The following is a 23,123-nucleotide window of genomic DNA, read 5'->3' as shown; positions in this document are numbered from 1 at the left end:
TGGCCCAGGTCTTTTAGGCTTTTCTGAAGGAGGAGGTGCATCTTTGAGTAAAAAGAGTCAATGGAGTGGTTCTTCCCTGGTCTTGTCATGTGCGCCCTCCATGTCTTGGGTTCCAAAACGGCCCTGGAGGTCTACAGCCCTCTCTGCTGCCAGCCTTTCAGCCAGCGAGCTCTCGAAAAGCTTTCACCCTTGCTGCCTGCCAAGGCCAGGGGACTGGTGTGGCATCCCACCCTCCCGGAGGTCGCCAGCCAGCCAGCTTTGGAAAACAGGGAGCTTGGAAAAAAGTCACTTGAATTTTATAAAGTGGTAACTACTGCGAGGCTTTAGGTAATTAAACATAAATGCCATTTTCCTGCTAAAGCTCTCGGGTGAGGTAACAGTTCTCTTTAATGTCAACTCAGGAAGTTTTACCCAAGAAAAAGGAGGTGGGGGGAGCACTGTTTGCCAAATCAGGAAATGTGAATTAACTGACAAGGAGCTGAAAATAAAGAGACAGAGGCGACCGAGAAGAAGGGAAGTTGGACAAATGAGTAAACTTGGGAAACACAGGTCAGTGGTTATTACAAGTAAATTCTGCTGGGCGAACCTTCCTTTTTTATTGTGGGTTGCTCTGAAAAACTTGGGAGGAAAGAAAACCCCAAACTTAATGCCGTCCTCGTGGAAGGAAAACCTAAGGCATTAACAGGGATTCCAGCCTTGGTAATGTCAGCATTCACCTTGGGCATGGAAACTCTGGCTCCAAGAGCTTGCTCCAAGTTCCCTCTTTCACACCACAAATCTCACCAACGCTTTCTGCACAATGTATGATTTTAAATAATGAATACACTATGTAGATCAAGTCGGACTTTCCTCCACCCCACTACCCCTCCCCTGGTATTAGACCTACCTCATGGTTTCAGACCTGGTTGGCACTCCCTAAGGACAGAGAGAAGAAAGCCATGTTTTTTAAGCAGGTGTTCAGGAATCAAGAAGAATGAATCACTTTGGAAAAAACGAAGGCAAAATGCAAGTTCATCTGTCACCAAATCTGTAGTAAGTTTTAGAAAACAGAATTAGCCTTTTTGTCATTTTCTCTTTCCTTGCAAATATCTTTTGGTTTTATCTAGATGCAGAAGCCAAAGGTCTGCAATACAAGGAACTTTGTCCAAAGAGGTTTTGCCCTAAACAGCTCTTTTTTCCCCTACCTAACTTTCAGACTTTTAGTTAGGGCGGTCCTGGACAGAAGGCCTTTAAAGGGATGAGGTAAGTGACCCCAGGCACTGGCCCTGAAGAGATCTGGAATCTATTGAAAGTGTGTGTGCACACTGCATGCATGCATGTCTGTGTGTATTTTTGTGTGTGTGTGTATGAGAGAGAGAGAGATACTGGGCAGAATGAATGAAAGGACATCATAGTTTATATTCTGGAGTCTCCTGGTCTCTCCACATTGACAAACCTGGCTTTCCCATAGAAGGCTAGGTCTTCAATGAAAAACACTCCACACTAATTGGACCTCGGTGGGACGGAGGGGAATGAAATGCTTTCAGGAAAGACCACATCAATGCTTTTCAAACTCTAGTACCCTGGGTACTTGTTAAAAAATCTCCGAGGTCCCACCCCCAAGAATTCTGTGTTCCTAGTCCAGGGTAGAGCCAGGAATAGGTTTTTTAAACTACCAGACCAGCAATTTCACGGGTTGAGGAACACCCGTTGACTTTATGAGCCAGAGTCTGTTTCCACGCAATCTTTCCCTTAACTCTTTAGTAAGTGTTGCTTCCTTCTGAGGGCCTAGATCCTTCTTAAAAATAGATATTTGCTGCCTCAAAGTAATTTGGGATGCCAGCTTTAACTCTCTGCTCTTCTTTCCCTCAGGCATTCCCCTCCCTTCTCTCCCGCTTCACTTCCCTCCCTTGAATTCTCCTCACCCCTCACCTAGTCCTCCTTTTCCTTAGTTTAGTTCCAGAAGCCATTTCATGCGTTTCCTCTAAAGTTTAAGGTGCTGGGGTTTTCAGAATGAATTAAGAAGCTGAAGTCTGGTTGAGGAGACAGACGGATTGAACAGATCATTTCCACAGGGAGAGAGCCACGTGTTAAAATAACAGCAAGTCCTGGGGCTCAGAGGGAAGGGTATTTGAGAAAATGCGTTGAACGGCCCCAAGTGCTATGGTTTTCCAGTAGCTGGAGTCGGGGTACGGGTCCAAGCTTCCCAGTTCCTCCCCCCATCAAATTAAAGAACATGCATTTGCCAATTGCTAATTTTTACCAGGCGAATAACCCAAGAAGCCAAATATCAGAGAAAAAGAGCAAAATTAATTCAAAGTTATAATTAGAAAATGATATGGTATCCAAAGTGCCCAGGAATTGAGCACACATTTATCAAGTTAATATATGAAGTCTGTTCTAAACAGGTTTTCTAAATTTAGATTTTTGCTTTCTTCATTTGCATAGAAAGGGCTTTGCTTGGGGGATGAAGCAGAGGAATTGGGAGATTATATTTACCCCCGCCCCTCCCCCCAACCCACTCCACTGCCCCTCCCTCTCCTTCGGGCAATGCTTGACCTTGGATATGACACTTTGTTTTTTGGTTTCCAACTCCTAAAGTAGGCAGAACAAAATACCTTTGCTTCCAGCTGCTTGACAATGACACTGAGAAGATTTATGCACTAATTCTGTCAAAATCACCTGAGCTCCCTGAAGGAGCAAATAGTGTGTGTGCCTCTAGTGAGGAGAAGGGAGAGACAGAAGAGGCACATTTTTTTTTTTTTTTTCACTGTACTCCTTGCTAGCTAATTAGAAAACAGATTCATTAAGGCTCAGGTCCCAAGAAAAAGCCCAAAGCGTGAAAGAGACCAGAGAGAATTACATCATTTCCTCTGTATCTTCCCGGAGGGCATCCTGGTTTTGGAGAGAATGACTCAGGCCACAGACATGAAGCAAAAACAGCGCAACTTCCAATGCTGATTATTTTGGACCAGAACCTTACACAAAAGAGAATACTTTTTTGGAAAAACAAAGGAGTGAGGCAAGCAAAAAGCATGGTTTTCTGACTGGGCTGAAAATAAAACAGAGGGAAGTTGTCGCTAAGTCAGAGCATGTGCTGTACTTTTCCTTCTTCCCTCTGTATAAAAATCAGAACAGCTTACAGACTTACTCAACTAAGTTTTAGGAAATTTAGATCAGTAAAATTCTTGGAATAGAAGCATTGGTTTAGAAGTTTACTCTTATTTTTTTTTCACTCACAGGAATGTCAGATGTAATTGGGCAGATAAATTAAGTAGGAAGATCTTTTTTTCCACCTCCTGCAAGTAGCTGTTGCTCTTAAAATGAAATTGTGAAGTTTCCTGCCCTGTGAATACCTCATTAAATTCATTCCTTTGCCTCTAGCAATAACCTGCACTTAGAAATCTGTTGTCCTTGGGCTTTCCTGGTGGCGCAGTGTTTGGGAGTCCACCTGCCAATACAGGGGATACGGGTTCGAGCGCCTTGTCTGGGAAGATCCCACATGCCGTGGAGCAACTAAGCCCGTGCACCACAACTACTGAGTCTGCACTCTAGAGCCCGCTGAGCCACAACTACTAAAGCCCGCGGGCCTAGAGCCCCGTGCTCTGCAACAAGAGAAGCCACCGCAATGAGAAGCCCGCGCACCGCAACGAAGAGTAGCCCCCGCTCTCTGCAATTAGAGAAAACCCGCGCGCAGCAACAAAGACCCAACTTAGCCATAAATAAATTTATTTTTTAAAAAAAGAAATCTATTGTTCTTGCTCAGGTGATGATAGACTGCTGATATTTACATACGAATACGAGTTGTTTCTTTTTTTTCTTTTTCTTTTTTTTTTTTTAAGTTAGTCCAATACACACAGAGGAACCCAGGAATGATCTTTGGGCAGCGTCCATGGCAAATTCCTAAATTGGGAGTTTGTTATTCTGGCTGCTGAGTTGCGTATACACTGGGAGGCTGGACCCAGGACAAGCTTTGTCCTATCTCCAAGCCCCACCCCTCCAGTCTCCAAGACTCTGGAGCACACACAAGCAAATATACTTGGGGAAAATCGGGTCCTCTTTTTTTTTTTTTTTTTTTTTAAATTACTTAGCTACAGATAACTTGTCTAATTTTTTTTAATAAATTTATTTTATTTATTTATTTTTGGCTGCGTTGGGTCTTCGTTGCTGCGCGTGGGCTTTCTCTAGTTGCGGCGAGCGCGGGCTACTCTTCGTTGCCGTGCGCGGGCTTCTCATTGCAGTGGCTTCTCTTGTGGAGCTCGGGCTCTAGGCGCACAGCTTCAGTAGTTGTGGCACATGGGCTCAGTAGTTGTGGCTCTCAGGCTCTAGAGCGCAGGCTCGTAGTTGTGGCGCAGAGGCTTAGTTGCTCCGCGGCATGTGGGATCTTCCCAGACCAGGGATAGAACCCATGCCCCCTGCATTGTCAGGTGGATTCTTAACCACTGTGCCACCAGGGAAGTCCCTCAGGTCCTCTTACATTTACCCATTTAGAGATCTATCATGCTCCATGAGCCCCAGGAAAAACAGGTAGAGTAAATGTTAGGCTTCTGTGTAACCCCATGTCCTACTCTATCTTGAAATCAAGAGAAAAGACAACTTATTAACCATTTGCATCATCAGAAAGTGCAAGTTTAAGACCATTTGGGTTTTAAAAGTTAATGTATGAAAGAGAAGAAAAACACCTCTTTGGAACTTTTGCAATAAGACGATGATTAAGAGGTTCAGATTATGGAAAGAAATTTGGAAAACATTTTTGATTATTAATGTTTCTACCTTTAGTACAATTTTACCTAGGAATTATGGAGTTTCCACCACTGAAGGTTTTTGTTTTTTTGGTTTTTTTTGGCCATGCAGCATGCGGGACCTTAGTTCCCCTGGCCAGGGATCAAACCCGCGCCCCCTGCAGTGGAAGGGCAGAGTCTTAACCACTGGGCCACCAGGGAAGTCCCTACCTGATCTTGTTTAAAGTTGAACTCAGTGGCTCAATGGCTCCTCCTAAATGTCATCCATCTATCCATCCATCCATCCATCCTCTATTTCCAGGATGTAGACTATGTGCTAAGCAATGTGTTAAGTGCTGGGAGCACCACAGGGAATAAGATGTGGCAGGGCAGTCTGCTGGGGGAGAAGCACTTGATAACTTCAGGCAAATCATAAAATAACCCCTACAGTAGGTAGAGGGCCATGGGGGCACAGGGTAAGGGGACCAACACCATCTTGAGAGCTAAGGGATATTCTCAACAAAGTGTCAGACTAAGCTGAGACTTGAGGGCAATGAGCAGTTAGCCAGGGGAGGGGCACGGTGCTTTGGGGGGAAGTGTCAATGTTTGAGTGTGGCTAGATTGGAAAGGGAGTGAGTATGTGTGTGAGAGTGTGAATGAGGGTGTGTGCATCTGTGATGGGAAGGAATGTGGAAAGAGAGCAATGGTGAGAAGGAAGGCTGGGAAGATGAACAGGAAGGGAATTTACATGGCAAAATAAAGAGTTCTGAGGGCAATGAAGGACTCTTGAAGAGTTTTAAAGTAGAGGAAATGGCAGGATCAAGTGTACAGTTTAGGAAGATCCCTATGGAGGGGCTCTGCTATGGAGGGACTAGGAAGGGAGATAGGGAGGTCAGTTAAGAGGCTGCTGTAGTGCTCCAGGCTAATATGCTAGAGCAGTGGTCCTAACCTTTTTGGTACCCGGGACCGGTTTCATGGAAGACAATTTTTCCATGGATGGGGTGGCGGAGGGGATAGTTCAGGCGGTCATGCGAGCGATGGGGAGTGGCAGATGAAGCTTCCCTTGCCCACAGCTCACCTTCTGCTGTGTGGCCCGGTTCCTAACAGGCTGCAGACTGGTACTGGTCAGCGGCTGAGAGTTGGGGACCCCTGTGCTAGATCTAGATTAACAAGAATTTACTGATTAACTCAACACATATTTTTAGAGGCTTATTGAGACTGGGTTGTGAACAAAAATGCATCTGCCCTAACATAGGTTAAAAATCTGGTGGAAGAAATAGACATTAATGATGTAATTGTACAAATAAATATAAAATGGCAACTGTGATAGGTGATATTGTGGCAGAGACTGCTTTCCCCCCAGATCTGTTGTTTGCTTCTTTGCCCAGGTAGACAGCTAACTACATTTCCCAGCCTCCCTTGCAGTGGGGTATGGTCATGTGACTGAAGTCTAGACAATGACATCTAAGCAGAAGTGATGGAGTGTGGTAGAGAAATAAACAGAGAGGAGCCAGGCCCGCTAAATGTGTGGAGGAAAGTTACACTGACAACCTGAATACTAGGCCAGGAGTGTTACGTGAGTAGGAAAATAGTTCCTGATGATTGAGCAATTACTTATTTGGGTCTATTTGGTATATCAGCTTAGTCTACCATAAACTAATATCTATTGTAAGAGAGAGGCACAGAGTAAAATGAAAGAGTAAAATTGGAAGACCTGACAATCTAGCAAAGGAAAGTCAGGAAGATTTCATGGTAGAGTTCTGAGGATGAGTAGGAGTTAACTGAGATTGATGGAGCTGACCGTTCAAGAAATACTCAACAGGTAGACTCCATGGGACCAGATAACTGGATGTGTAGCTGAAGGAGAAATTAAAGATAACATCCAGCATTTTGCTTTGGGAAACTTGACAGATGATTGTGCTGGCATAAGAGCATACAGGAAGAACATGTTTGAGGGGGAAAATAAGATCATTTTTGGACATGTGAAGTTTGCAGTGCCTGAGGACCACACCAGAGGCGTCCAGACTATCTGAATTATGGTTCTGAAGCTTCGTAGAGGGGGATTAGGTGGCAGATAGAGTATGTTGGGGGTGTCATCTGTTTCTGAATAATAATTGAAACAATGGAAATAGAGCAGATGTTCCAAGGAGATTGTGTAATGTTAGAAAAGCAGAGAGTCAAAGATGGACTCTCAAGGAATGCCAACATAAGGGAGGAATCTATAATAGAAGAGAAGGCTTCAATGAAAACTCAAGGGCAGCGGTCAGAGTGGAAAGAGGAAAACTGATGAGAAAGCTATCCTAAAAGCCAACAGAGACGATATTACACATCTATCTTTAGTTTCTAATTTAAACAAAATTAGAACTAAGTTTTCTCTGATACTTTGCATAATGGGCAGGATTCTGGTGTCAAACTTAGGATGGTCATAAGACATGCTAGATTAGACAGTCATTTGAAAGTTCTGGTTTAAAATGGTTGAAAAGTTCTTATTTGATGACAAAAAATTTAAACATATGTTTTAGAAGTTTTACCTACAGTTATCCAAACTGCACAGAATTTCTGACTCAAAGCATCACATACTTGATCACATTTGTGGTCCTGATAAATCATTCAATATCTCAGGGTGCTGTTTGGGTCTACATCATCGTCAGATTAAAGCAGAAGGTGGAAGTAACTTTAAAAGTATAGTAAAATATTCCATTGTAACAAGTAAAGTATAATCTAGACTTCAGTTCGTTTCGTTGCGGTTTTCTTTTTTCCCTTTGATTTTGCAAAGTTGTCAAAAACTGATTTTGTGTGGAATAATTTTAATAACCAAAAAAAGGACCAACCACTTCCCTCTCTTCTTCCCCTTTATCCTCTATTTACTTTTCTCAGTTCTCTTACCTTTGACCAAGGGGTAGAGCCTTCCTCATTTTTTTCCTACTTCCCAAAGCCCAAATTAGCTCTTCTGGTTGACATAAAGCATTTTCCTAAGGAGATTATAAAGATGCTTTTCTGCCTTTTTCTTCTGCCTTTATCTCCCACTTCACTTAAAAAAAAAAAAAAAAATCTCCTCTTTGCTGCTTGTCCATTCATCTCAGCCCTCTAGTGATGCATCTCTTCCTTTCCTGTCTCTTCTCATTCTTTCTCTTCTTCCTCATTTTAGTCTTTGCCAGTCTCCTCTACTTCTACTTTTAAATTGTCTCTTTCTTTGCTTCTGCACCTTGGTTTAGGGCCACCATGAGTCAGTGCAATATTTTCCTCAGTTCCCAAATGGTGTGTTTTTTCTTCCTCATCTATAAAGTGGGCATAATCATGCCTTTCCCATGTATTCCCCTCATTTATTTTTTGATACCTTTTTTAAAATTAATTTTTATTGGAGTATAGTCGATTTACAATGTTGTGTTAGTTTCTGCTGTTTTTCATACCTTGCATACGCAAGATACTGTTTTAGGTGGCTCATTTTCTCTGCCTTCAAGGAATTTACTATAAAAAAGTAAAAATTTATGGTTTTCTAAAAGTAATTATAGTGACATATGTCATGCCTGAACAGCATAGCCAACGAGTACTAGTGAGGTCAGAGAAAAGAGGGATCAGGTGGATTCAGGAAACCAGGATGGGCTCATGGAAAAGGAGAGGATCCTTGTATGGGACTGTGAAGGATTTTCATTTTATGGTTTGGCAAAGTCAAGGCCCCAGGGAAGTACAAAGGAGTAAGAGAGTAGCATGTCAATGAGGAACACTTCAAAAATACAAAATGGTCTGCAAATTCAAGGTACTATTATTTCCATCCCCTTGTAGGTCAACACCATCAACAAAACAAGTTCAGAAACCTCCATTATTTAGCCATTTAAAAATGTCAGATTTATCAGAGCCTCTGGGTTACAAAAGAAGAAGACAGGTAACAGCTGCTTTTTTGTATCCTGAGTCAACTAAAATTTTTCACTATAGATTCAGCAGGTAAGAGAGTTGAGGATGAAGAGCATTAAGAGAGTTTATGGTGTCCAATTCTGAGTGTGCCACAGCTAATAATGGAGCTATAGCTGAAGTCTACAATGAGAGAATTGTTAGCAATGACCCTTTATTTTTTGGTTTCTACCCTTAAGTTTAATAATCATTTTTTTTCAGCAAAAGCTTTTGTCCTGATTAGCACCATCAGTACATGAAAGAGGATTTGTATTTGTACCAGACAAGCCATACAAATTGTTTGCCATGCTCAAAGTTCCCTTCTAAACGTATAGGTCATGCTTTGTTCTATATGATCCTGCTACTTTGGCTGCAACTAATGGACACAAAGATGTTTCTCTGGGGAGGAGGGGTGGTGAGTGGGAAGGCAGCCATCTATAGACTTTGAGATGGCTTGGTGTGAGCACTCTACCCAATGGGAGTACCATCTCCTAGATGCACCAGTAGATCTACTCATGTACCTGCTCAGATTCTCTCTTTTTCATGGAGTCTGATTGTGAGCCCTACAGGAAAAAAAATGGGTGATAAATAAAGAAGTAATAATTAAAAATAAATAAATAAAGAAGAGAGATCAGAGCAGAGAGAGACAGGAGAGAGAGGTAGGAGAGGTGAACACAGAAAAGTCAATCGGTAGTGAGTAGGTTGAGAGATAGGAGACCAGCAGAGAAGTGAAGTAAGTCATGAATGTGGTGGACAACTAGAACTGCTGTTGAATGACTAGAGCTACTACTGCAACCTGAAGAAAACTGAATGATGTTCCCTGAGGCCTGACTGCAGCCACTGAGACTGTTTCCTGTGCTTTCTTACCTTTCTATGTGTTCTTACCACAAATTTCCCTACTAACTGACATAACAAGAGCCTGTCTCTGCTCCTTCTTGCAGAAAGAATCTAGCTCACTTAGTAATTTACAAATTACGTTTTTATACGAGGCCACCATGTGCAGAAAACATACTTTCATGGGCCATATCTATACCTGTTGAAGTTTAAGCATTGCTGATACCATAATAAAATCCTGGATTGTCCAACTTATTCAGGTTGCAAATGGTCTTCTCTCTTTTTTGGCTCCTCTATCTCTAAATGTCTCTACCACCAGCTAATATTGAGAAGCTAGGTGAATGCAGAGAGAAGCAGCTCAAGTTAAGCTATTGGGTTGGCCAAAAAGTTCATTCAGGTTTTTCTGTAACATCTTATGGAAAAACCCAAATGAACTTTTTTGGCCAACCCAATACTTGTTATTTCTTCTAATGTTTGGTGATGGGAAAGTAGAAACTAATGAGTAGGTGGTATAGCATAGAGACGTTGCATATGTATTGGTTTAAGGGTATGTTTGAACTTGAGCATGACTCAACCACTTTCTCAGTATCTTCACCTATAAAATAGGAGTAATACTACTACTTTATAAGATAATTTAGAGGATTAAATGATTTATTAGATGTAAAAGGCTTAGAAAAGTGACTATTCTCCCCCCAACCCCCACCCATAGGGCTAGTTGGGGATTAAATCAGATAATACAGGGACTTCCCTGGTGGCGCAGTGGTTAAGAATCCGCCTGCTAATGCAGAGGACACGGGTTTGAGCCCTGTCCTGGGAAGATCCCACATGCCGCGGAGCAGCTAAGCCCATGTGCAACAGCTACTGAGCCTGTGCGCCTAGAGCCTGTGCTCCACAGCAAGAGAAGCCACCGCAATGAGAAGCCTCCTCACCACAGTGAAGAGTAGCCTCCGCTCGCCGCAACTAGAGAGAAAGCCTGCGTGCAGCAATGAAGATCCAACGCAGCCAAAAATAAATTAAAAAAAAAAACTTAGAAAAAAAGAAAAGGATAATACAAGTAGCACATAGTAGAGTACCTGACACATAAACTCAAACGAATATTAGCAAGTACTGTAACAACAGTGTAACAGTGAATACTATAATTCCTCAACTGGTTTCGCAGTTAATGGACTGATAATTTTATATTCCAATCCACCATGTTCTGTGAGGGGTTGGCACATATAATTGAACTTTGCAAGTCACTACAGCTTGGTGTGATGAGAAAAGCGTGGAACCAGGAGATCAGAGGTTTTGTTCCAGCTCTAGCCCTAATGGAGTCTATGACCTTGGCCTAGTCATTTGAGCTCTCTGAGTTTCAATCTCCTCATGTGTTAAATGAAGGTCGCAATGTTCTTCCGGTTCATAAATGCTGAGATTCTAAGCCTTCATGTGGTTTTAAATTTTAAAAACTTGGTTTGTAGGTATGCATTTACAAGCATATGAACATCTGTCTTTGCAGCTGATATTGACTTCAGTTCTAGGCATGGAAGAAATTCGCTTTTTCATTTCCTGAGATCATTTTTCACAGGATCTGAAAGAAGGAATGGTGTAAGTTCTAGTGTATATCATTGCTATCTAATCATCACTATATTGTTTTTTAATGTATATTTCTAGCATATTGTAACTAAGTGGCTAAAAGTTAAGCATGTACAAGGATAGTCACTGTAATTAGGTATGGCCTAGAAAAAGTAATTTAGGAATTGTCTCTGGCAATATCTAAAATTTGATATTGCTCTCCTATTATCTTCATGAAGTTTATTACATTAAAAAATTTATAAAGTTGTAATCAATCCTGTCAGTTGCACCCTGATTTCTCCAGAAACACCATACTAGTTAAAATTTGTGCAGCATTTTTTTTGTTTTTGTTTTTTTCAGAAGCTGGGGATCCTTGAAATTCCATTTTTATTTTCAAAGGCAGGGTGGGGCTGTGGCTTGGCAGTGGAGGTGTGGTTTTGATGGGATTGGCTAGGCAAGGCAAAATGAACACTACAACAATTGTGATGACAATGCACTGTCTAGAGACCATACGTCCTTGAGATGTCTGTGTTTATGCATAAAATTTCTCCAACTGGTTTAGAACTATCCATGAATCCAAGGAGTGCTGCTGACAGAGGGAGGGAGGGGTGGAAGGAGGGAGAGAGGAAAGAGGAAAGAGAAGGAGAAGGAGGAGGAGGAGAGAGAAGAAAAGGAAGGGAAGGGGGAAATAATATTTGAATATGAACCATGGAAATATAAAACAAGAAGTGCCCTTAATGATCATGTAGTCCAGCTTACTAATTATTCATAGGGGAAACCGAGGTTCAAAGAGGTTCAGCACTTGCCAGAAGTTACTCCATTACTCAGAAGCCAGGACTAGAACTTGGTGATTTCTGAAGCTGGGTATTCATTCATTCATTCATTCATTCATTCAAGCAACGTTATTGAAAGACTTCTATGTATAGACGTCATATTAGGCATTGAGTGACAAGGCACTCCTGCAGCTTACGTTCTATGGGGAGAAATGCTATAGCATAAGCTAGTTACCCAATAAATGGTAAAGATGAAATCAGAGTGTTGAGTGCTTTAAAGAAAATAAAAGAGGACGTTGGACACAGGGTGATGGCATGCATGGGGAGGGAAGACTTCTCTGAGGACTTCTTAGAGAAGGAAGGAACTGTGCAAAGATTGTGGAACAGAGCATTCTAGGCAAAGGACTAGGCAGAGAACTTCCCTTTCTTCTCTCTTCTCCCTCTCCCCCACCCCCTTCCTCCTCCTTCCTTCTTCTTCCTCTCTCTCTCTCACCCCCCCCATACTTTAAATATGTTAAATATAATCTTTATAGCAAACATGCAAGTTCTGGATTATTATCAGTCTCTAGTGTAGAGAAGGGACAGCTGAGGTTCAAATGAGGTAGTGCCAAAGTCAGGGAGTGTTAAGCCCCTAAATTGGGAATGCCTTTGGAGGATGTGAAGAAAGAAAGCCCATGAAGCTGCAGCACAGTGAGCAGGGAGAGTAGTGGTATGAGTAGAGGTGACAGAAGGAAGCCTGGGACAGATCAGGAGAGTCTTAAGCAGGTAGTGACATGATTTGATTTTGTAGCTAAGAAAGGCCAATCTGACATATTGTATGGAGAGTGGATTGGAAGGGGCTGGAGTGGAAGCAAGGAAACCAGCTAGGATGCTCTTGTCTGGGTGCAGTATGATGTGCACCAAGATGGTTGCAGTAGAAGTGGAGAGAAGTGGACAGATTCTGATGCTCAGAGGAGACACAATTAGGCATGTCCCCCAACCTTGTTACTCAATGTTCTTTTTACTAATAAGGGGGAAAAATGGAATTTATAAGTAAAGCAAAATTCCGAAACCTTTAAACAAGATTACCATCATTTTGCACCAATGTTGTTTTAGACCATGTAACTATTTCAAATATGATTACCACATCTAAACTCAGAGGGACAAGAATCTTCTCCCCCCATTATATTCCAATTATAGAATAAAAATAATCCATCACAAGAAAGCAAACAGGTGTCAAGATTTTCATAAATAGAGAAATAAACTTCCAGTTTATGATTTGAAGTCAATGTAGATTTAGCTCAATTTCATGTATGCCTTATACATTTATACCCACATAGACATTCACATGTCAATGATTTTAGTCTGACCAGCGATGCTGAGGCAAATCCACAAAATTTTACTGTATAAAAGTGGATTGGCAGGGACTTCCCTGGCTGTCCAGTGGTTAAGACTTCGCCTTCCAATGCAGGGGGTGTGGGTTCGATCCCTGGTCGGGGAGCTAAGATCCCACATGCCTCGTGGCCAAAAAACCAAAACATAAAACACAAGCAATATTGTAACAAATTCAATAAAAGACTTAACAAAAAAAGTGGATTGGCAGACTTCGGAAATATTTTCATTGTTGAGGGTTAAAATACCTGCTTTAAAAAATTTAACTAACCAGGAGAAGTTGATAAAAATTCAATTAATTAGACTTTAAGGGTTTTTACTTTGTTTTGTTTGTAGTTTTGTATCCTATAATAGCATTGGCAAATATTGCCATTCCTATAGTGCACCTGATGTCACTGAGTCTGCAATTAGAGCGAACTTATTAGGTTTGCCTCTATTCTTTTTCTGTTAGTTCTTGACTCAGCATCATGGCAATCATAAATATAACAGTAAACAAGGGTACCGACATTGGTTGGCAATACTTGGCTAGAAACTGGTCATTCAGATGATCCAAATAATGCTTACAACTATATTTTAGTTTATCTCACAAATGTAAGCACAAAATTTCATTTTATAAGTAAAATGTGTGGACTTAGAAGAGTATGTCTGTGGAAACACAGGGTTCCACGAACTCCACTTTGAGAAAGCTTGTGTTTACATTCTATAGTCTCAGTTTATGAGACTAGGAAACCGATATCACCAGCTTTATTTTTTATACTTTTATATTGTATTGTTAGATATTTTACTGTGGACATGATTTAATTTCACAACCAAAAAATCATCTCTTAACCTCATTGGTTAACAGGAAATTGCAAATTAAAACTACAATGCAATACCATTACATATCCACCAGAATGTTTAAAATGTAAGAGAAAACCAGGGTTGGTGAGGATATAGAGCAACTGGAACTCCTTTATATTGTTAGTAGGAACATAAATTGGTATAACCACTTTGAAAACTATTTAATAATATCTATTAGAGCTGAAAATACAACTGTCTGTGAGCAGGCAATTCCATTCCCTGATGAACACTCTGCAGAAAATCATATATGTTCATCCAAAGACATACAGTAAAGTGTTTGCTGCAGCACTATTCTTAATACTTCCAATCTGGAAACGTCCTAAATGCCCATCAACAACAAATTGGATAAATGAGCTGTGATATATTCATATAAAGAATTATTATACAGCAGTGAGAATAAAGAAGTTATTGCTACATATCACAATAACATGGAGGAATCTCAAAAATACAATGTTGAACAAAAGAAGCCAGATACAAAAAAGTACATAGCACTTATGTTCACACACACGTACACACACACACACACACACACACAAAAGTACATACTGTATGATTTTATTTATGCAAAGTTTAAAAACAGCTAAAATAAATCTATGCTTTTTGTGATTACCCTTGGAGTGGGTAGTGGCTAGGAGGGGGCTTAAGGGAACCTCTGAGGAACTGGTGATGCTCTATTTCTTGTTTTAATTGGTGGTTAGTTGGATGTAATAATTTATTGAGCTATATAATTTGTACACTTTTCTTTATGCATGCTATAGTTTAATAAAATGCTTACTTAAAAAAAGACCTTTCAAAAGTCATCTCTCAAAAAAAAGTCATCTCTCTTGGTATTAGGTATTGACGCTTTTTCTTTGGCTTTTGAAGTGCTATTGTTTTTCTCTCTTCTTGTCTATTAATTCAACAACAACAAAAATTTTTTGATGACCAACTGTATACAAAGCATTGTGCTAGGCAAAGAACTCTACTACACCAATAGGAAGATGACAAGTTACATTTAGAAAGCTTGAAAAACTCTGTTCTAGAAGCTGCTTGTCAAGACTTTCAATTAATCTTCAAGATTCTTTCCAATCAGAGTTTCATATTCCCTCTTTGGCTTCTGTATTAAACTGTTTTGACTTAGTGATCACCTCCCAGCTGGTGTTTTTGGCTTTTGCCCAAGAAAATCCTGCTTTCTGATCTCTGGTCTCTTGTTCTCCCCAGCTGTTCCTAATCTTTGAACTCTTACCCTGCCATCTTGGATATATCAGATTCTTCCTGGCTCCTCTCTCCCCTCAATTCTTTTAAGAATTTAAGGGATGAAAAATTCCTCCAAGTCTCTATTTGTATCCCACGGAGACTCAAGCTTACTCTGCATTCAGGGAATTATTCACTATTATATATCCTTATATATTTTTATATATTATTATATTAATATATTATATTCATATCTACATTATATATATAGTTGTTGCTATATCCCCAAAATGATATAGTTTACTTTCCTGTTTGGTATTAAAGCTCATATTGGCTGCGAAATTTTCAAAAGCAAATACTCTTGACTTCAGTAATAGGTTAACAAATGTCATCACTATTACTTAGTATTATTTGGGAGGATCTACTATGTAATAAGACAGGAAAAGCAAATGAGAATTTCAGATATTGAAAAAGAAAAGGCAAAGGTATTTCTGTTTGCATGTAATATACTTTTATGCCTAGAAATCCCAAATGACCCATTTAAAAATATTAAAACCAATAAGATAATTGGTATAGTGACTGCATATAAGATAAATTTAAAAAAATTGCAGTATAAGGCTTCCCTGGTGGCACAGTGGTTGAGAATCTGCCTGCCAATGCAGGGGACACGGGTTCGAGCCCTGGTCTGGGAAGATCCCACATGCCGCGGAGCAACTGGGCCCGTGAGCCACAATTACTGAACCTGCGCATCTGGAGCCTGTGCTCCACAACAAGAGAGGCCGTGACAGTGAGAGGCCCGCGCACCGCGATGAAGAGTGGCCCCCACTTGCCACAACTAGAGAAAGCCCTTGCACAGAAACGAAGACCCAACACAGCCATAAATAAATTAAAAAAAAAAAAAAACACTTAAAAAAAAAATTGCAGTATAGTTGATTTACAATATTGCGTTAGTTTTAGGTGTACCACATAGTGATTTAGTTATTTTATTTCAGATTATATTCTATTATAGGTTATTACAAGATATTGACTATAACTCACTGTGCTATACAGTAAATCCTTGCTGCTTATCTATTTTATGTATAGTAGCTTATATCTGTTAAGCTCATACTCCAAATTTGTCCCCCCCTACCCCCTTTTGGTAACCATAAGTTTGTTTTCTATGTCTGTGAGTCTGTTTCTGTTTTGTATATAGATTCATTTATATTATTTTTTAGATTCCACATTTAAGTGCTATCATGTAGTTTTTATCTTTCTCTGTCTGACTTACTTCACTAAGCATAATATTCTCTAGGTCCATCCATGTTGCTGCGAATGCAATATTTCTTTTTATTCTAAGACCAAGTAATATTCCATTGGATATATATATCACATCTTCTTAAGCCAATCATCTGTTAATGGGCACTTGGGTGGTTTCCATGTCTTGGCTATTGTAAATAGTGCTGCTATGAACATTAGGGTACATGTATCTTTTCGAATTAGAGTTGTTGTTTTTATCCATATATACCCGGAGTGGGATTGCTGGATCATATGGTAGCTCTAGTTTAGTTTTTTAAGGAACCTCCATACTGTTTTCCATAGTGGCTGCTAGGATAAATATTATTAAAACAAATAACTTTTCTGTATATTAGTAATAATGAATTATATATAGAAATTACAAAATAAATTCTTTAAAAATCGTGTCATGAATAAATTTAACAAGGGAAGTCTAGAACCTATATAAAGTAATAAAATTTAATTGAAGGAAATAAAGCATGTCTTAAATAAATGGAGAGACATACCAAAATCTTGGATTAGAAAAAAAATCATGAAAATAAAATCCTTTCCAAGTTAATATAAAAATGTTATTGATCGAATCCAGTCAAACTCCTACTAAGGACCCAGTAACGAAAAGGATATTAAAAAATAAAAATTCAAAAATTGTCAAGAGAATCTTGAACAAGAACAATAAAGGACAGTTTGCTATACCACATATTTTAAAAAGATACTATAAAGTGACTGCAGTAAAAATATTACAGTATGTCCTATAGATAATACTTTTACAGCTCTACAGACCTTTCTTTTTATGAACAGGGTGATTATAAATGAGCCACATCTGACAATAGGCTGTGAGGCCCCTCAGCAAGATAAGATCCCATTAAGCTCTGTCCCCTGAGTAGTTCCATTTTTTCCCCCTCCACTTAGTCAGTGAATCAGGGAAAACACTCCAAGCAGGCACCAGACTGAGCTTTAGAGAGAAAATTGTGCAGAAGACCCTGTTACCGCTCTCAGAGAGTTTGAAGTCCAGTGAGAGAACCTGGCAGTTACAATACTGAAGGACAGAATATCTGCCTGTAGGATTCTTGCCTCTTCCACTTCCATGGGTGCACCTGAGCCCACAGTCTGACAGGTTGCATGTTTATGGTCCCTTAGCCAATGCCAGCAGCATTTTCCCAAAGAGCCAAGCTAATGAAATTCCCAGAAAAGTTAATGTCCTGGTAGCATGCAATCAGAATGCAAATTATATCTCACTAGAACAGTGGGTTTTCAAACTTAAACACTCTTAAATATTATAGCAATCAGTATACCAAAATCAATTTTATTTCTATATACTAGAAATGAAAATCTGAAAATGAAATTAAGAAAATTCTATTTACAATAGCATTGAAAAGAATAAAATACTTAGGAATAAGTTTAACAAAAGAAGTATAAGACCTGTACACTGGAAACTACAAATCACGAAATAAATGAAGACCTAAATTAATAAAAAGCCTATGTTCATGAATTGGAACATTTAATACGATTAAGATGGCAGTACTCTTCAAGTTGATCCACAGATTCAATGCAATCTCTATGAATATGACAACTGACTTTTCTGTAGAAATTGACAAGCCAGTCCTAAAATTCATGAAGAAATAGAAAGGGCCCAGAATAACCAAAACAATCTTTAACAAGAACAACAAATTTGGAAGACTCAGACTTGCCCATTTCAAAACTTATTACAAAGCTATAGTAATCCCTGGACTGTGTAGTATGGGTGTGAAGATAGATACAGAGATCAAGAGAACGGAATTGAGAGTCCAGAAGTAAACCCATACATCTATAGTCAAATGGAATGGTGTGGTCAAATGAAATACAGGATCCCCAGTTAAATCTGAATGTCGGACAAACAACAAATAATTTTATAGTAGGTCCTGAGCAATGTTCAGAACATACTTATACTAAAATATTGTTCGTAGTTTATCTGAAATTCATATTTAACTAGGCATCTTGTATTTTTATTTGCTATATTTGGCAATCCCAAACAGGAAGGCAGGACAGACAAATTTTGCCCACGTTGTCATCTGCCAAAGGCTCTGGGAAGGGGATGCTGGGAGTCCTAAGTATTTAGTTACTTAAATTTCTGCTAAAAGGATTCTATTTTCTGTATAATAACATCCTTTACAAGAAAAATATTGCAAAGTGGTAAAATGCGTTTTACATCCCGTTAAAAAAATCTCTTGGCTTTGAGTAGAACCACGATTAAAAGGATTAAAATGGCGAATGAAAGAGTGTAGCTGGATTTACCGTAATAACTGAAGTAATTAAGGAACATTCCCCATTTCCCCATAAACAAACTTTCATTCTATCAGGCTCTTCTCTCTCTCTCTCTCTCTCTATCTCTCCAACGCGCTGTGCCTGGTCTGGAAACGTACCCTGGGATCTTGGGTTGGCATTTCCTTTCAGTACCTTCTGAGGTCACTCTGTGCAAAGTTTACAGTTTTTTCCTTGATTACATTGTGCCTAAAGTGTTAACCCTGTTAGCAGTCACTGCACAGATTTCCTCAATGAGACTCTTGTGCGCCTGACAATGTAACTATTTATTTGAAAGTCACTACCATTGCCATTTGTGCTGCTCAAAGCTAAGTGTTACCAGTGCTTTCTTTATGTTACTGTTTCTCTTCAGTAACCAAGAAAAGCAAAACAAAGTACAAATAACTGCTTATTCAGAAAGAAATCTCAGATTGTTCCTTAAACCTGCTCCAGGCAGCACATACAGACTTTTGAGTGATCTGGAAAATATGAAAAGCCCTTGGCTGGGAGACAGAACCCAAACTGATCTACCGTGATGGCAAAAGCAGAAATAGGAGCTCAATAATAAAAATAAATTTCTGTACAACTGATAGTGGCTTTGGGAGGGAGGAGGAGCTCTCAGAAGTTCAACTATGATCTGTGCGGCCAATGCTTGGGGGCCTGCATGGGGGCAGGGAGGGAGACAGGGCTTTGATTCAGGGCTGGTCCCTCAATTGTTGGCTGATTGATTGAAAAAGGCAAATGCGGCTGTCGTCTCCCTGCCAAGGGTTTTATTTGGCCTCGGCCCTCCCTGGGTGCCTGGAGTGTGGACTCTCTGTGGCCCTCACCTGCTGCTTTGTTCCGACAAAGCTGGCGTCTGGCAGCCGCTGCCACTCACTCCTCTGAGCCGTTGTCCCGGCTGTCCTGAGTGTGTAAACCCTGCCATCCCCATCTGCCCAGCCACCTGCCTCCTTTAAATATCTTCCTGCAGCCCCACCGCTTCTGGAAGCTCTCTGGAATCATTGCCACCCACTTGTTTCTAACTGCCCACACAATCCTCTCCTGGAGCCACCCTGAAAATGACCGTGTCTCATTTCTGTTGATTGTATGCCCCGACAGAGGGCAAAGCACAGGCACTCTGAGGCAGGTGGGCTAGGGTTCATTAACTGATTTTTGTCCCTTGCCAGCTCTGTGACCTCCGGCCACACAGTCATGATGATACCTAGACAGCGAGCTCTCGCGGTGTGCCAGGCAAGCGCTCAGCAGGTCACATGCTCCCTTCTATTTTCTCCCCCTGTAAAGCTATGAGTTAGGTGCAATTATTCACCTTGTTTTACACACCAGAAAGCTGATAGAGAAGTAAAAGAACTCGGTCAAGGTCAAATAGTGCCTTCATGGTGGAGCTCGGTTTGGAACCCAAAGGGTCAAGCCCTTACTGGGACCCAAATATCAGGCGAGGTACCTTTATTATTTAATTTTCTCAATAGCCCTATGAAGTGTGTATTATCCACATTATACTGATGGGGCACCTGAAGGCCAAAAAATTTTAGTGGCTCATCCATGATCATGCCTCTAGGAAGCAGGCAATACTTCCAAATAGGAGGCTTACACCTGCAGTGGGGAAAAAAGAAAATGCGTGTTTTGGTCTAATGAGTTTGCAAAATGCTGGGTCAAATCTAACTAACAAGGTTTTTGGTTTTTGTTTTTTTTCCTTTTAATGTTTAAATTGTTTAACCATAGGACTTCCTAGGGTTTTGAACATTGCACAAAATGCACACTCTAAGTTTCCAAAAAAGGATTTCATAGGCAGCCTTTTCAAATGTATTGGACCATGAAGCTTTTTTTGAGATCTACCTATTAACGTTTTTTTGCAGTAATGCTTCCCTGAATACAAGTTTGGAGAACACTGCATTACACTATTTAAGTGATAACACCTGCAAAATAAGGATGTAGCTAGAGATTCATTCGTTGTTGCTGTTGCTGTTTAGGTGGTAATGACAAGGTACTTCGGGTGCTTCCCAGCCTGTTGAGCCTGCCAGGGCTAACCAGCTACCCCTGGTCCTCAGGAGCCTGGCACCCAGGTGCCACTTGCTTTATTCATTCATTGAACTGATATTTGTTGTTGCTGCTGTTTTGCCTGAGTTCTGTGGCTTTCTGGGTTCTTCCCACTGGGTTCTAATGTGGGATCAAACATCTCACAGGGTAGCTTCTTGTTAAAATGCAATAAAATTAAACTCAAGGCAGAGTTTAGAGTCAGCACGAGGCTTACTGTAAGTTGGCGTTTAGCAATTTAGACATTTTGTAGTAATAGCTACCATTTATTCAGTGTTTATTATGTACTGGGTTTAATCCTCCTCATAACCTATGGGGTAGATACTGGTGTAGAAGCCTCCAAGATGACCCTGTATGGTCCCCTCCCACACTGAATTAGGGGCTGCCTTGGGTGACCAATAGAACATGGCAGAGGTTGTGATATGTGACTTCCAAGTCATAAAGGTATAACGTCACTGCAACTTCCATCTTGGTCTCTTGGATTGCTTGCTCTGGGTGAATCCAGCTGCCATTTGGTGAAGACACTAAAGCCGCACTGTGGAGAGGCCCATATGGAGAGGAACCAACTTGCCAGCAATGTGAGTAAGCCTTTTTGGAAATGAATTTTCCATCCCCAGTCAGACTTTCAGGTGACTGCAACCCCCAGTTGACATCTGACTGCAACCTCATGAGAGACCCTGAGCCACTCCCAAATTTCTGACCCATAGGGATGACTATTGTTGTTTTAGGCAACTATGTTTTGGAGTGATTTGTCATAAGCAGAAAATAACTAATAACAGGTACTTTTACTGTCCCCCATTTTTCAGTTGAGGGAATGGAAAGTATAAGAGAGGTTAAGTTACTTACTCAAGGTCACAGGACTTACTCAAGGTCACAGCCAGAGTTTATGTAGCTGAGGTGGGATGGAGCAAAGGACTCTTCCCCTCACACCCCAAAATATTGCCCCAGAAGTCTGCTACAGAATCCAAAATTCTATTACTAGGCTCGTTTATTCAGTGCAGTGATGTGATAACACAGAAAATTTTGGATTCTGTCCATTCTTTACCTCTCATGAACTTTAGGTCCTCAGAGAGTAATATCATTTACCTAGTTGCAGATGAAATAATTTAATATCTTGAAAGCTCAGGCAGAGTCTAGGCACTGGATATTTTAAGTTTCCTTCCCTTCCAATTCCTCCTTTAGCATCAGGCCTCACTTTGGTGGTGAGGAAAAAAGGTTAGCCCAGCCAACAATCTGTCATTCCCACCCTAGAGGGAATTAGCTCATCAGGATCCAGTCCTAACTGGCAGGAGAGTGAGGAGGCAGACTTTTCGCTTGGAGAGCAGAGGACAGGAAGACATAATTTTTGAGTATGGTTTACTTCGGGAGCAGGCAAGCTTGGATGGGTGCCCCAGGAGGCTTTTGGAACACCTAGAGGGCATCAGAAGAGCCCAGAGAAGCCACTGTAAGCGGGAGGGAACTTTTCTTCACAAATTGACTTAAGGCCTGCCCTAGGCAAGTCAAATCAATGAAGACGATTGTTGTGCAAAGCATCACTTGAATATCTGCTGCTTCCGTTTCAGTCAGGAGAGGCTAGGAAAAGAATGCAGTGATTCTGTCTTCAAAGTTTTTTTGTTTGTTTTGTTTTGTTTCGAAGTCCTTGGCCCCAGGTAGAAGATATTTATCTTCAGAGGGCCACAAAAACCAAAATTAAGTGCCTTGGTTTAGGTCACAGAGTTTGGTCTAGAACCCAAAAACCTGTGTTGTAATCACTATGTTTAATTAAATCAATTTGTTTTGGGTTGAGGGGCACACATTACTTCTTCCAAGAAACCTCTCCTCATTAACACTGCCAAAGGCCATCACTTATTTTGAAAAATTTTAGCACTAGTATGTAGTCTGACATACACTATTAAACACTTTATTAGGCAAGTTTTTGAACACTTACTCTGTGCCAGGTATTCTATTACCTGCTAGGGATTTGGCAATGAACAAAATGCAGCCCCTCATGCTGTTATGAAGGTTACACTTAGAGGTCGGGACATTGTAGGATAGATGATAAATTATGTAATAAGCTAAAAGGTGACTGAGAAAAATAAAACAGGAAAAAGGAATAGAAACAGGGTTTGTGGGGTGGGTAGTGCAATTTATATAGAGATTGGTTAGGGAAGTTCTTACTGAAAAGGTGACATTTGGGCAAGACTTGAAGGAGGTAAGGAAGTAAGCCATGTGGCTATCTAGGGGAAGAGCATACCACTAATTTATATGTTACTAGGGAATTATTCTTGGGTTCCTTCATGCTTGCAATTTTATTATTCTTCTGTCCCCTAGTAAATCTTCAGGAGCGTGTGTTTCATCTGCTTCCTTGGGTCTAATGTAAGTGCCTTCTGCAGAATGTTATTTGTACCGCAGGCTTTTAATAAATGCTTGTTGA

This window comes from Eubalaena glacialis, chromosome 5 (genome assembly GCF_028564815.1).
Source record: "Eubalaena glacialis isolate mEubGla1 chromosome 5, mEubGla1.1.hap2.+ XY, whole genome shotgun sequence".
NCBI classification, from domain to species: Eukaryota; Metazoa; Chordata; class Mammalia; order Artiodactyla; family Balaenidae; genus Eubalaena; species Eubalaena glacialis.
This window is presented reverse-complemented; position numbering follows the sequence as displayed.